This window comes from Colobus angolensis, unplaced genomic scaffold (genome assembly GCF_000951035.1).
Source record: "Colobus angolensis palliatus isolate OR3802 unplaced genomic scaffold, Cang.pa_1.0 Scaffold319, whole genome shotgun sequence".
NCBI classification, from domain to species: Eukaryota; Metazoa; Chordata; class Mammalia; order Primates; family Cercopithecidae; genus Colobus; species Colobus angolensis.
Window position 1 is genome coordinate 1611538 of NW_012116477.1, and position 15045 is coordinate 1626582.

Consider the following 15045-nt stretch of genomic DNA (forward strand, 5'->3'; position numbering starts at 1 on the left):
TTGTTCTCAGAAGGAAGATTTGTCTAAAACAAGTTAGCTGCCATTGCTGAAAGCAAAACCTTCCCATTTGTTTATGAAAAGGTTTTGGAGGTAGACGTGTACCTTCAAGTGTTAAAAACAGCCTTAAAAAACAAAAACAATCGCCTCAAAGTCAGGGTTGAGCTTTGCATCCATACTCTCCTCCTCTTTCTAGGACCCCTGCCCCCAGCCCCACCATAGCTGTCACAGTGTCTGTCACTTGGCACACACTTAATATGTGTTCAGTGAATGCATACCCTGCAGAGTTCCTTGCTGTGTCCGTGGAGGATGCTGTGGGGGTTGGGAAGACCATCCTCTTCCTTCAAAGTCCCCATGGAGCTGACAAGAAGCTAAGGTGGGGATGAGAGGTCCCACAGACCTTAACACTCATAAGACCCCCCAGGAGAAGACTGATATGAGCTCATTTCTGGACCCCATCCTGGAGTTTTAATTTAAATCTAAGGCCAATACCTACTGGGAAAATACACCCTAAGCAACAATGGCTCCAGCACTAATAATTGCCCAAGACCTGAAATTCCTAATTCAAGGAGGACACAATTTGGGGACCCCTTATAGAGGATCTCCAGGCCAGAACGAGCGGGATCTGAAGATACAGTATCTGCTGGAATGGTGTTTCCCAAAGCATGGGACCCCAGGTGACTTTGCATGGTAGAGGGGCCACCACTTGAAACAGCATTGAATCCCAGAGTAAGTAACTCTTTTTCTATCCTCATTCAGTCCATTCAACTAAATCAAGGAGAAAGACTCAGGATGGTGCTAGGAGGTCCTTAACCCTTCTCCAACACATGTCCATCATCCTTCTTAACAAAAGACGGGCAGGTCTCAGGTTAAGAGCCTTCTTAGGCAAAAGTATTAGCTAGTAGACAATAACATGATTCTCACTGTATTTCTGTTTACTTGTAAAGTCTATTTATAGAGCATGATATTGGCTTTCCATTTACCTTAGCGACATAAGTTTAAGTAAACTTTTGAGAGTTTATGTCAACAAAAATATTAAGTTAATAGTCGCTTTAATTGTACATAACTGGAGCAAAAACCATGAAGGTTGTGTGCAAAGAAGTGAAATTTGAGGAACAGAGCCCTGAAGCAGTTCTCCTTCATTGTGAACAGACAGATCATGATGGGAACAGACAGATGATGACAAGAACAAAAGATGTGACCCCAGGGAACCTAGGAAGCCAGAAACCCACACCAAGAGGCCTGGCCATTTAGTTCCTACCACCCAACCAGGAAGGAATGAGGGGTCAGCCGGGAGCAGACGGGTACCAGCCTGCCCAACCTCCGCCAGAGATAAGTTCCTCGGGGTCAGGACCAGCCATTTCCTAGTGATGCTCGTTTCCAGTATAAACACTCCTTTAATGAATCCAATATTTTTTCTAGCACCTCTTGAGACTGAAAGAGACGCATGTGAGAGTCTGAAGGAGAAGGTGAGAAGCAGGTGGGGGCAGTGAGAACTTTCACATGGTACTCAAGAGAAGTAGAAAGAAGTTTGTAAAAGGAGCCAAGTGCATTTAAGCATTCACAGGACATTTTCTATGGGCTCTGTTTTCTTTTTCCTGTCTGTGTGTATGTGTTGTGAGACAGTCTCACTCTGCTGCCAGGCAGTGAGTACAGTGGTGCAATCTTGGCTCTTCTGCAACCTCCACCTCCCTGGTTCAAGAGATTCTCCTGCCTCAGCCTCCCACGTAGCTGGAACTACAGGCGTCCACCACCATACCCAGCTAATTTTTGTATTTTTAGTAGAGATGGGGTCTTGCTATATTGTCCAGGCTGGTCTGGAACTCCTAACCTCAAGTGATCTGCCCACCTCAACCTCCCAAAGTGCTGGGATTACAGGCATGATTACACCACGCCTGGCTTGTATGGGCTCTTGAACCTTCCTAGAGGGATACCTAATACTCATCAACAGTGAGGCAAATAGTCCCACTTCCAAAACCTTCCTAGGTTGCCTGACATGAAGGCCACTGATTGGTTCATTACAAATTTGCTGCACAAACGTAAGGCCTGCATAGACCACCGCCATGGGAAGGCAGCCCAGAGGTGACGGAAGGCCAATGGTCCTGCCTGTCACATTTGCCTGAGATGAATGGCTTTCATTTCCCCAAGCCACCAAGACATATTCACCCACCGCACCTCTGCCCAAGTTTAATTTCACATCATGCAGCTTTCACAAATGAGTGAGTGGGAGCAGGGTTTATCAAGGAAATCTTTTTGTAGCCACCAAACCTGTGGAACCATTTTCTCCTTTAATTTCCGTCCCATACTTCCTGCAGAAACAAATAAGATTGAGTGAGGGAGCCGCTCTGTGAAGACAGGAAATATGTATGTATCCAAACCAAGAAACATCCCATCCGTTATGTAAGTGGGAGGGGCTGAGAAGAATGAGGAAAAAGTTGTAAAATGGCAGCCCAAGGACCCACACTGGCCGGCAAAGGTGTTTTGTTTGGACCACGCAGTGTTTTGTTGTTTTGTTTTATAACATTAAAAATATATAAAAATTCAGAGATTTAACATAAAAATCCAGCTGTCAGGCTTCTCCTGGAAAAATCAGATCTGAACATACTGGGCCAACAATATGGCACCAACCAGGTGGAACCAAATGACCGGGGCACAGGCTCCCCAGTTTGCCTCAATCCCTACCCCTACTTCGCTCCTGTGTGTTTCCCATGGAATAACCAACTCATCCTGGTTGGCCTCAGGTGGTTCTGGCCTTGACACTGAAAGTCTCATGTCCTGGGAGCCTTCTCAGTCCCAGATGAACTGAGATGGTCAGTTATCTTGGGTAGCAACCTGGCCCCAATAAACATAGTGGATAATATTCATACTATTTGCATCTTCTGCTAAGCACAGCTCTACGCATTGTAAGTGAGTTAGCTTGCTTAATCCTTGCAGCAACTCTATGAGGCAGGTACTATATCATCCCAGTTTTACAGGTGAGAAACTGAGGCACAGTCAGCTGAAGTATATGCAGCCTAGAGGACTCAGCTATGAGTTGGGACTTCAGTCTCTTTCCCTGGGTGGGGTCTCTCTAATCCAGGGAGTCAGGGCATCTTATTTTAGGTCCGTGCAAGAGAAGGAAATTGACTGATCTGCTTCTAATCCACTTATCACCATGGCCCTCTTGGTGGCAGAGGTGGTTCCAGCCCACCCAACATGTAGTCCCTCCTCTTCTTGCTTAAGATTACAGGGCCTCAATTTTGTGCAGGGCCCATCATGTACAGGAAAGGTGAGCTCCTCCCCTACTCAACCCAAAAGAATGACAGTAGATGGTCCGCAGCATGGTAATTTTACTCCCCTTAGCTTGGTTTGATTGGTTTAGGATTTATGGCCTAGTTCTGCACAAGGAGACGTTAAGAGGAGATGTGGTGAGGTTTTTGTTCCTTGGAAGGTTTTCACTTCCTGATAAAAGTAGCAATAGAGATGAGACCTTCTCCTATATTCTGCCTTGAATGAGGTTGTGTAAGGATGGGATGCTCGGAGCTGTGGCAGCCGTTTTGTGACCCAGGCACAAACCTAAGGATGAAAAGTCAACAGATTCAGCAGGGTGGGCCTGAGGGGCAGAAAGAGCCTTGGTCCTGGTGACACAGTGAAGCCACCAAGCCAACCCTGGAGTAACCCACCTCCAAACTCCTTTACTGATTGCTTAGGTCACTGTTAGTTCATTACATTGTAACTTGCAGCTAAACGTATCCCAACTGATATACCATGGGACCCCCAAGAACACCTTTGCTTTTCCTGTAAAGTCTAGAGCAGCCCATGCCCTAGTTTCCTTCTGTCTGAGCCCTCCCCCGACCCTGTAGGGACTTCCAAGGTTTAGGAGGCACCTCCCAAGCATGAGGCACCCCCAGGGCCAGTCTTACCATGTCGGCCACATGGGAGTGAACAAAACAGAGAAATATCGATTGGCTGAGGAGCCAAAAGCTCATCGTGTGGAAGAAAGATGGGTCAAGAGAAGTGGCGCTTTTCTCCCAATGTATTCTGCAAGTAATGGAGTGAGCACCAGTGAGGGTGAGACCTGTCCCTGGGGCGATTCCTTCCCATCTCCCCCAAGTGCTCTCCCCCATCATAGCCTCTGCAGGTCCTGGCTTTGACACTCACTCACTGTGTGACTTTAACGGGGTCCTTTGCCTTTCTGTGCCTCAGTTTCCCCATCTTTAAAATGGAGATAATCTCATCCTCATAGCGTTGTGTGGTAATTGAACAAAATGATAACTGTAACATTTTCTCCAAGGTGCCTGCCCCATAGGCGTATTCTATAAATGTCCGTGATTATCTTTATTATGGAGCTGGGGAGATGGAGTAAGTGAGAAGGAGTTAGGCACTAACATTCCCATTTTGTAGGTAAGGAACCTACAACTTTGAGAGGCTACAATGGATTGTCCTCAAGTCACCCAAATAATAGGCAAATAACTAAATTTGAATTTAAACCTGGATCTATCCCATTCCAAAATCTGTTCTAGAAAGCAGAGTATTATTTTGAAGCAGGTACTAAAGGCAAGGAAAAAAACCAAAAATTTCTATTCATATTTGGGATTCTTTCAATAAAAAAAAGCAAAGAGGTTTTCTGGATGGCAGGCTAAACTATTTTTACTGACACCTTTAATTAAAGACAATCACCCTTGGTGATAGAATGCCTGATCTCAGCTCTCAGGAAAATTACCCCAAATGACAAATGGAATTAAATACCCACTCAGCTACTGACAGATGCTCTCCGAAGCAAGAGAACCACAGGACTTGATTACAATGACAAGAATAGGGTCTGGCCCCCAGATTGGAAGAGAACAAAATCCACTTTCAAATGATTCTCCAATGACTTCAATTAACCGTGGGCTAAACCAGGCAGTTAGTTGTATAAGGTAGATCTCTTTGTGGTTCAAATTAAATTTCATCTAGTACAAATGCTGCTTTGAGATTTTCAGAGAGAAAACACAATACTCAGGAAAGGAATTTGGATTTCGTCTGCGTGTCATGTGTAATTAGAGATCAGGTGGGCTCTCCTTATTCCCCAGGGTACGTTTAAGATATTTTGTTTGTTGATAATTATTTATAATAATTATTAGCAACATCCTCATAATACTCCCATTCCTACTGACCTGTCCAATTCCCATCTACCACAAAAGAATCAGCAAACTCTAGGCTCTGAGCCAAATCCGGCCAATGCTTGTTTTTTTGTAAATACATTTTTTGGAGCACTCCCATATTCATTCCATTTACATATTGCCTCGGGCTGCTTTCTTGCTGCAAGGGCAGAGCTGAATTGTTGTGTAAGTTGCAACAGAGACTGTAGGTGGCCTGCTAAGGTGAAAATTTCTTTCAGGTCCTTTAAGAAAACATGGCTTATGCCTGTAATCCCAGCACTTTGGGAAACCGAGGCAGGCGGATCACCTGAAGTCAGGAATTTGAGACCAGCCTGGCCAACATGGTGAAACCCCCGTCTCTACTAACAATATGAAAATTAGCCGGGTGTGGTGGCGTGGGCCTGTAATCCCAGCTGCTCAGGAGGCTGAGGCAGGAGAATTGCTTGAACCCAGGAGGCAGAGGTTGCAGTGAGCTGAGATCACGCCACTGCACTTCCAGCCTGGGTGACAGAGTGAGACTCCATCTCAAAAAAAAAAAAAAAAAAAAAAAAAGTACAAACCCCTGCAGAGACAGTAGAGAAGACTTTCTGAAGGACACATTGTTGGCCAGGCTCAGAAGTTGAGACTTTTTTGCCCAGAAGGTGATAGGGAGCTCCTGGAAGGTTAGAAGGAGGGGAAACACGGCCCCTGCAGCAGATGCCATCAGTGCCTCATCCTGTACCCTGGTCATCTCTGCAAGGATAAGGTCACTTACTAACACCTGTGGGCATGCAAGCCCTGCCCTGTCCATGCTCACATTAGTGATCCAGGGGCTCCAACGTTCAGAGAGCCCAGGCTCAGGAGTCAGCTAGACCCGTATTCAAATTCCAGCTTCTCACATGTCCTACTGAGTGACCTTAAGCAAGTTGCTAAACTTTTCTGTGGCTAGAGAGATGGGCAGGCCAACTTTTCAGGGCCTTGGGGGACATGTGAGGAGAAACAGACAGCACAGATGTTAAGTTCAATTTGTGCTTGTTTAAAAGACGAGGAGGAGGCCAGGTGCAGTGACTCACATTCAAAATCCCAGAGCTTCGGGAGGCCAAGGCAGGAGGATTGCTTGAGCCCAGGAGTCCAGGACAAACCTGGACAATGTAGTGAGACCCTGTCTCCACAAAAAGTTAATAATTAGCTGGGCATGGTGACATGTGCCTATAGTCCCAGCTACTTGGGAGGCTGAAGCAGGAGGATCACAGCTGCAGTGAGCTGTGATCATGCCACTGTACTCCAGCTAGCCTGGGTGACAAAGACAGACGCTTTCTTGAAACAGAAGCAGAAGAAAGAAGAGAAAGAAAGGAGGAGGAGGAAAGAAAAACAATAAGGGGGAGAAAAAAACTGTTGTAAGAAACCAGTATAATTCCTGACAGTGCCCCTGTCCAACACAGTGGCCAGCTCAGAGAGCTCAGAGAACGGAAATCTGTGTCTCATCTTTGCTCTGGGATTTGAATAAAGTCAGTTCCACCTGCTTAAGATCCCAGAAAATGGGGGCCATTTTTATTATGTTTTGATTTCAGCAAATTACCACTTTCCTCAGGAAAGTCTACAAAAATAATGGACAGGAAGTTGTAGAAATTCAGGAGAGAGACCCATTTTGCTCGAATGACAGCAAACCACATTTGAACTTGAGCTAATTTAATTCTCTGCTCCAGTTCAATATTTCCAGCGAAGATTTTGAGAAACAAAATTAGATTTTCAGTAATGAAGATGAATTTCAATACATGCCACAGCTGGGCAGATTCAACTTGTTGCACCCACGGCGTTATTTCCTGGCCACATTGAAGAGTAAAGTCTGAAACTCACAGTTTAAATGAAGCCAGGAAAGAAAATAAACCGTTTAGCACTAGGCAGGGTGGAGAGGGTTTTAGCCAGGCCCTTGAAGTACTTCATTTACAGGATCTTACTATGCTGGGAGAAATAGTGACCCAGCTCTCAGGAACATAGACAGTTTGAGCTGGAACAGTTTTTAGACATCACCTAGGGCAACTAAGGTTCCGTAAAACAAGAACCATAAGATTTTGTTCTGTTTGTTTTGTTTTTTATAAAACAGGGTCAGGCGCAGTGGCTCATGCCTGTAATCCCAGCACTTTGAGAGGCTGAGGTGGTCGGATCACAAGGTCAGGAGATTGAGACCAACCTACCCAACAGGTGAAACCCTGTGTCTACTAAAAATACAAAAATTAGCTGGGTGTGGTGGCACGTGCCTATAATCCCAGCTAGTTGGGAGGCTGAGGCAGGAGAATTGCTAGAACCAGGGAGTCAGAGGTTGCTGCAGTGAGCCGAGATGGCACCACTGCATTCCAGTCTGACAACAGAGCAAGACTGTGTCTCAAAAAAAAAAAAAAAACAAGCTTTTACTCTGTTACCGAGGCTGGAGTGAAGTGGTGGTGGTGCAGTCATAGCTCACTGCAGCCTTGACCTGCCCTCAAGTGATCATCCTGCCTCAGCCTCCCGCGTAGCTGAGATTATAGGCACACACCACCATGCTCAGCTAACTTTTCAATTTTTAGTAGAGACAAGTTCTTGCTCTATTGCCCAGGCTGGTCTTGAGCTCCTGGGCTCAAGTGATCCTCCAGCCTCAGCCTCCTAAAGTGCTGGGATTATAGGCATGAGCCACCATACCCAGCCCACCATGAGATGTTTCTAAGAGTACAAGAGCCCAGCAATGAGTAACAAAATCTTTAAATCCACCTATCAAGAAAGACATTCCCTTTTCAATTCATCTTTCCCATTACATCGATGAAGGAGTCTCTGTTTGATGTTACTAGTTCTTTAACACTTCATTTTGAAACAATAGGCCGTAGGTCAGTGGCCACGCTGCCCAGCTAGAATTTTCCTTATAGATCAGGAGTCAGCAAATACTTCCCACAAAGGGCCAGAGAGAGATGATTTCAGATTCTGCATGCCGCATGGTCTCTGTCACAATCAAAGGCAAAGGCAGCCATTGACAAAAAGTCCTAAAGTTTATAGACAAAAAGTCCTAAAGTTTATAGACAAAATGTCATATAATATGTGTGCGGTTGTGTTGCAATACACCTTTACTTATGGGTACTGAAAGTTGAAATATTCTTCACATATCATGAAATATTATTCTTCCTTTGATTTTTTTTCCCCAACCATTTAAAAATGGAAGCATCTTTCTTAGCTTGGGAACAGCACAAAAATAGGCGGCAAGCTGGATCTGGCCACGGCCATAATTTGTAGACTCTGTTGTAGAGTAGGCTGGTGGTCACAGAAGAGGAGTCCACTGTGCTCATCACCAGCTTGGACTCTGCAATTCCAGCTCCTCAGTTTATCACTTCTGTGACTCCAGAGAGTTACTTTGCTTCTTTGAGCCTCAGCCTTCCCCTCTGTAAAGTGGGAATAAAAACAGCACCTACCTCAGCAGGTTGTTATGAGCATGAAGTGAGTTAATCCACATTAAGTGCTTAGAACATGACATGGTATGCAGTGTTAAATCGATATTAGCTCTTGTTATTGTTTATTTTTACTTTTACTTTCTCTTTTGAGCAAGCGATACTGATTTTTCAACCATGGTGATAATATAGTTTCTTTTTTACCTAAACTTATTTAGGTAAAAAGTCAATTTAAAGGGAAATATCATTTGAATGTATATAGTCTTATGCAAATAGGGCAAAAATTATAAATGGGACACTCAAATGACTGAAGGTTCAGAAATACTTTGCTAGTTCCTTATCTTCACTATACAAGGTTGAGAAATAAATATTAAAGATCAGACAGAGTCTTCATATAAAAAGAGAATTAGGCCAGGTGCGGTGGCTCACACCTATCATCTCAGCCCTTTGAGAGGCCAAGGCAGGTGGATTGCCTGAGCTCAGGAGTTCGAGACCAACCTGGGCAACACAGTGAAACCCCGTCTCTACTAAAATACAAAAAATTAGCCAAGCATGGTGGTGGGCATCTGTAATCCCAGCTACTCAGGAGGCTGAGAATTGCTTGATCCCTGGAGGCAGAAGTTGCAGTGAGCCGAGATGGCATCACTGCACTCTAGCTTGGGCTACAGAGTGAGACTCTGTTTCAAAAAAATTTTTTTAATAAAATACATTAATTTAAAAAATAAATAAAAGAGAATTCGAGTGCATTTCATTGTCTGTGACTTTTTTTTTTTTTTTTTTTGAGACGGAGTCTCGCTCTGTTGCCCAGACTGGAGTGCAGTGGCCGGATCTCAGCTCACTACAAGCTCTGCCTCCCGGGTTCCGGCCATTCTCCTGCCTCAGCCTCCCGAGTAGCTGTCTGTGACTTTTAACTGTTACAGTCATATGTATAGATTGTCTTCCTGCCCCTCCTACACCGTGAGCTCATAGAGGGAAGGGACACATGGCTTCTGAACCCCTAACCCTCAGAATGTGGAACATAGCACACAGACAGTGACCACTGATATTTGTTTTTTGAATTGAGGTAAGGTGGACTATTCCATTTCAACTAAGAACTAAAAATAAAATCCTAAGGCCCCCAACCAACTGAATAGACCCTCCTTGGCCAAGAGAACCTCAGAGAAACTGTAAAAACTGAGTTCCAGGCCATCACGGGACAGGAAGTCAGACTCACCCTGTTATAAACCCCTTCCCTTTTGTGGCTTGAACACAATAACTGACCAATGTTAATGTGAACATAGAGATCATAAGACTGATAGAATGGACTCTTTGTGGCAATAAGGTACCAAATTATAAACAGGATCTAAGGCCAAGCCAAGCAAGGGTTAAGTGACACACCCCCATCCTTAAAGAAACTACTGTAGTCATGTTCTAATGAATCTAAGGTTTCTCTAGCATCTGAACAAGCACTGACCTCAAGATCAGCAACACTAAACAACTTCAACTCATGCCATATACTGACTAACTGCCCCCGTTCCACAAGCCACAGCTTCAGCTTTGACTGGACAGAGGCTGATTTCAGTACTTCCTCCTGATAAGAGACCACCAGCTGTAAACAGGTTCTGGCCGGTTTACAGAGGCTGCACACTGAGTGCCTTCAAGGCCCTGCTTTACCTTTTGACCTACAGGGGATAACTAGAATGCATTTAAACACTGTCTCCTTCCCAAAGAGAACATAAGGCACACATAACACACACGTTTGTTCATACATACATCAGAACCCCTTTCATGAATATTCATAGCTCCTCCTGTAACCTGTTGAATATGTCTACTTGGCCAACCCATCCATGAATTTCTGTCTCATCTTTCCCTCCCTCAAAGTGCCTGCTAATGGCCTCTTCCAGAGGCGATGTTTTCCAGTCTGGCAGAATGGCCACCTTCCAGGCTACAATCCTTTATAATAGTCTCCTTTCTAAATTTATAAATTTGTGATTTTTTTTTTCAGTTGACACAACACATATGAACCTTCAAGTCACTTCCAGCCTCCCAAAAGACCAGGAGTCCGATTTTTTTATTCATTCATTTCGCAAACACTTAAGAACCCCAACCAGGAGCAAGCTGTACTCAGAGAACCCTGAGAAAAGCAGTAAATAACCTAACCATTGCTCCTGGTCTTTGATGGTTGGCTCTGAATTATCTGATCACACATTCCTAACTTTAAAAACTGCTAAACACTGGCCTTTAATACGTATCAATTATTAATATGTATTTAGCATTATTTATTGTTATGGTATTATATAATAATAATTATGTTATTACATAGTCATCATTTTTTTTTTTTTGGAGACTGAGTCTCACTCTGTCGCCCAGGCTGGAGTGCAGTGGCATGATCTCGGCTCACTGCAACCTCTGCCTCCTGGGTTCAAGCAATTTTCCTGTCTCAGTCTCCTGAGTAGCTGGAATTACAGGGACCTACCACCACACCCGGCTAATGTTTATATTTTTAGTAGAGATGGGGTTTCACCATGTTGGCCAAGCTGGTCTTGAACTGCTGACCTCAAAGTGACCTGCCTAGCTCAGCTTCCCAAAGTGCTGGGATTACAGGTATGAGCCACTGCACCCAGCCATATCGTCATAATTACACATAATAATATATTTTATTATAAGATATAAAATATAATTATAAAATATAATATTGGTGTTATAATTAACAAAGTACTATTTATTAATTAGGAATAAAAAGGAAGAAATGACCGTAGCTCCTGAGCTGCCCCTGGTGTGATGAACCAGGAGTGGCTCAGAAGCAATGATCGTTCCTTTTTACTCCTAATTAATACTTGAATTATTAATTATATATGTATTTATTTATAAATTGCATGTGGATACCACTTTTTTTCTTTTTTTTTCTTGAGACAGAGTCTCTCTCCGAAGCCCAGGCTGGAGTGCAATGGCACGATCTTGGCTCACTGCAACCTCTGCCTCCTGGATTCAAGCGATTCTCCTGCCTCAGCCTTCCAAGTAGCTGGGATTACAGGTGCCTGCCACCACGCCTGGCTGATTTTTGTATTTTTAGTAGAGATGGGGTTTCACCATGTTGGCCAGGCTGGTCTTGAACTCTTGACCTCAAGTGATCCACTTGCCTCGGCCTCCCAAAGTACTAGAATTACAGGCGTGAGCCACCACACCTGGCCGTGGATACCAATTTTCCCGTTTATCCCACACATTATAAAACAGGCAAAAGACTGTGAAACCAAAGTTATAAGGTCCTCAGCGCTGCTACTTTCTTTCCACGCACCCCACTTTGAAGAGGACCCTGGGTGTGGCGGAGGCCAAGCTCACACCTGCACACAGTCATAATGCAGGGGTAACCCCTGGTCAAAGTGTGACTGTGTTTGCTGGATGGGGAAGATGGTCCAAGGTTGGGGACGTCTGTGACAGACCTGAAGCTGAGCTAGATCTGAGATGGAAGTAGACTTTCGGAGGCAGAAAGTCCAGAAGGAACAGTCCCTCCCAAGCAGGGACCCCGGGGTTCCAAGTGCTCTTCTTCCTGCCACCTTCACAGCTCAGGAATGGGAGGGAGGAGGGCAGAGGCAGGGAGAGCTGGTGAGTTTGAGATGCTCTTTATCTGGTACATTATCTTAGCATGGCCGGAATAACTCCCACATCATGACATTGGCCATGGGGTTTTTCTTATTCCCCTCCCTGTGTTCAAGGAAGCCTGTACATCGTGGCAAAACTTCCTGCTGTCTTTCTGGCAAGGAGCCCAGCTTCATCATCACTGAGCACTGCCCTTTGGTGCCAGTGCAGAACACGAAAATAAAGCCTGACAGTGGGATTAGGATTTTGCAGACCCTCGACAGCAGGTCTGTGGAGCTTGGGAGCCTTCCAGGGGCCCTGCCTGTTACAGAAGCTGGGCACACAGTTCCATAGATATTTGTCTAGTGAATGAATGCAGGCACAGATGAGTGAATGGAGGAATATTTGCTCACATCCTGGCTCCACTATTTTCAGAACAAAACCACTAATAGAAGGAGGAGCTAGATTGCATTATTTCCAATTCTTACAACTGCACAGCAGAAATTATTTTGGCCCCATGAATACTAGGACTGGGAGGAGAGAGGACTCCCAGCATCCCACCTGCTAGGAAAGGGGCAGAGCTGCTGCGAGGCCCCAGGTAGCCTGACCCTGAGCCAGCTTCTCATCCCCTTTGCCAATGGCTTCAATGTGGGGACTGAAGGGGATGCTACTGGCTAGGTCAACCCAATCATCTGACTCTCAAATATCACCTCCCATACCTCTGCTATCTGTTTACCCACAAGCTGCTGGAATACCTCCAGCTATGGGCCTCCCATTTTTACCTTTGGATAACTAGAAGATTCTTCTTAATTTGGAGCTGACATTGGTTTCCCTGTGACGCTGTCTATGGAGTCCGTCTTTGGGAGTTTTAGAAAACAAGTCTCCTCGCTTTCCCTGCTACCCACAGAGGGGGTCCACAGAGTGTTGTTCTGGATTCCTGTCATAACTCAAAGGGAAACTTTCACAAGGTCCAGAGCCCTTGATGTCCTGCATATGAAAGAGGAGGATGTCCTTAAGTTCCTTGCAGCAGGAACCCACTTACATGACACCAACCTTGACTTCCAAATGGAACAGCACATCTGTAAGAGGAAAAGTGGCGGCATCTACGTCATGAATCTAAAGAGGACCTGGGAGAAGCTTCTGCTGGTGGCTCGCACCATTGTAGCCATAGAAAACCCTGCTGATGCCAGTGTCATATCCTCCGGTAGCACTGGCCAGAGGGCCGTGCGGAAGTGTGCTGCTGCTACTGGAGCCACTCCTATTGCTGGCCACTTCACTCCTGGAACCTTCACTACCCAGATCTCGTGGTTACTGATTGCAGGGCTGGTGACCAGCCTCTCACAGAGGCATCTTATGCTACAACCTACCTACCATTGCTCTGTGTCACACAGATTCTCCTCTGTGCCATGTGGACATTGCCATCCCATGCAACAAGAAGCTCACTCAGTGGGCTTGATGTGGATGCTGGCCCAGGAAATTCTGCCCATGCAGTGGCTCAATTGCCTGCAAACAGCGGTGGGAGGTCATGCCTGATCTCTACTTCTATAGAGATCCTGAAGAGATTGAAAAAGAAGAGCAGGCTGCTGCTGAAAAGGCTGTGACAAGGAGGAATTTCAGGGTGAATGGACACTGCTCCTGCTCCTGAGTTCACTGCTACTCAGCCTGAGGTTGCAGACTGGTCTGACGGCGTGCAGGTGCCCTCTGTGCCTATGCGGCAGTTCCCTACCCAAGACTGGAGCGCTCAGCCTGCCACGGAAGACTGGTCTGCCACTCCCCCTGCTCAGGCCACTGAATGGGTAGGACCAACCACTGAATGGCCTTACACTGTTCATGCACAGGCTCTGAAGCAACATGGAAATAAGGGTGACAGAAAATAAACACCAGTTTCTAAAAATGTTTTTAAAAAGAAAAAGAAAACAAGTCCACTCTTTTAGATATGTGGATTAATGTGTGTGTGTGTGTGTTTAGAGAGGTAGATAATGTTAGCATTCAATATTGATAGAATGTTTATATATTATTAAGATTTATTGCATGCTTATCATGTGCCAAGTACTTTACAGAAATTATCCCACTTAATCCTCACAACTGTGAAGTAGGTATCCTCAGACCCCCTTCTTCGGATAAGGACACCAAAGTTCAGAGAGCTTGCACCACCTGCCCAGAGGCCCACAGACAATTCCTGTCTGAGCAGAAGCTACACTCAGGCCCACAGTAACCCCAGCACCCTCCTTTCAGCTGCCATGCCACCCTCTTGCAGGCCTTACTAGCCTGGTCTCTTGCCTCTAAAGACAGTCCATTTGTGTTATTCAAGTTATCACTTTCCTTTTAAAAAAATGTTAGAAAGCATGGGATTCATCCATAACCCCATCACCCAAAGAAAACTATCGTTAATATTTCCATGCATTTTTCACATCTAGATATAGATAGTTTGGGTTTTTTTGTTTTTTGTTTTTTTAACAAAAATGAGCTCATACTATACATGTTATTTTGTAACCTATATTTTCTACCCAATTATATATCTGGAACGTCTTTCCATAACAACACATAAAAGCCAGCGTCATTTTATGACTGCCTGGAATTTCATTCTACGGATATACCAAAATATATTTAACTACTCACCTCTCATTGCACATTTAATTTTCTCCAAATATAAATCCCCCAACACATATCCTGGCACATAGATCTTTGTCCGTATATCCCACTATTTTGTAGGTTATTGCCTATACGGAAAATTGTTTGAGTCCAAGGTTATGCCCACTCGAAGGTGTTGCTGCAGAATCCCGACACCCCTCCTCAGTGTAGGTGAGGGCTTATCTCTCCACCCTCTAGCCCACAGAGCTGTCAGCTTTTTTAATCTTGGCCAACCTAAAAATTATAATAAAATGGCTGGGCGCAGTGGCTCGCGCCTGTAATCCCAGCACTTTGGGAGGCCAAGGTGGGCGGATCACGAGGTCAGGAGATCGAGACCATCCTGGCTAACACGG

The 15045-nt window shown here is 45.0% G+C and overlaps 1 pseudogene; it reads left to right on the top strand.

Annotated features, from left to right (window-relative positions):
* Nucleotides 1-254: 254 nt before the first annotated feature.
* Nucleotides 255-13938, top strand: LOC105518393 (annotated as a pseudogene).
* Nucleotides 13939-15045: the final 1107 nt, after the last annotated feature.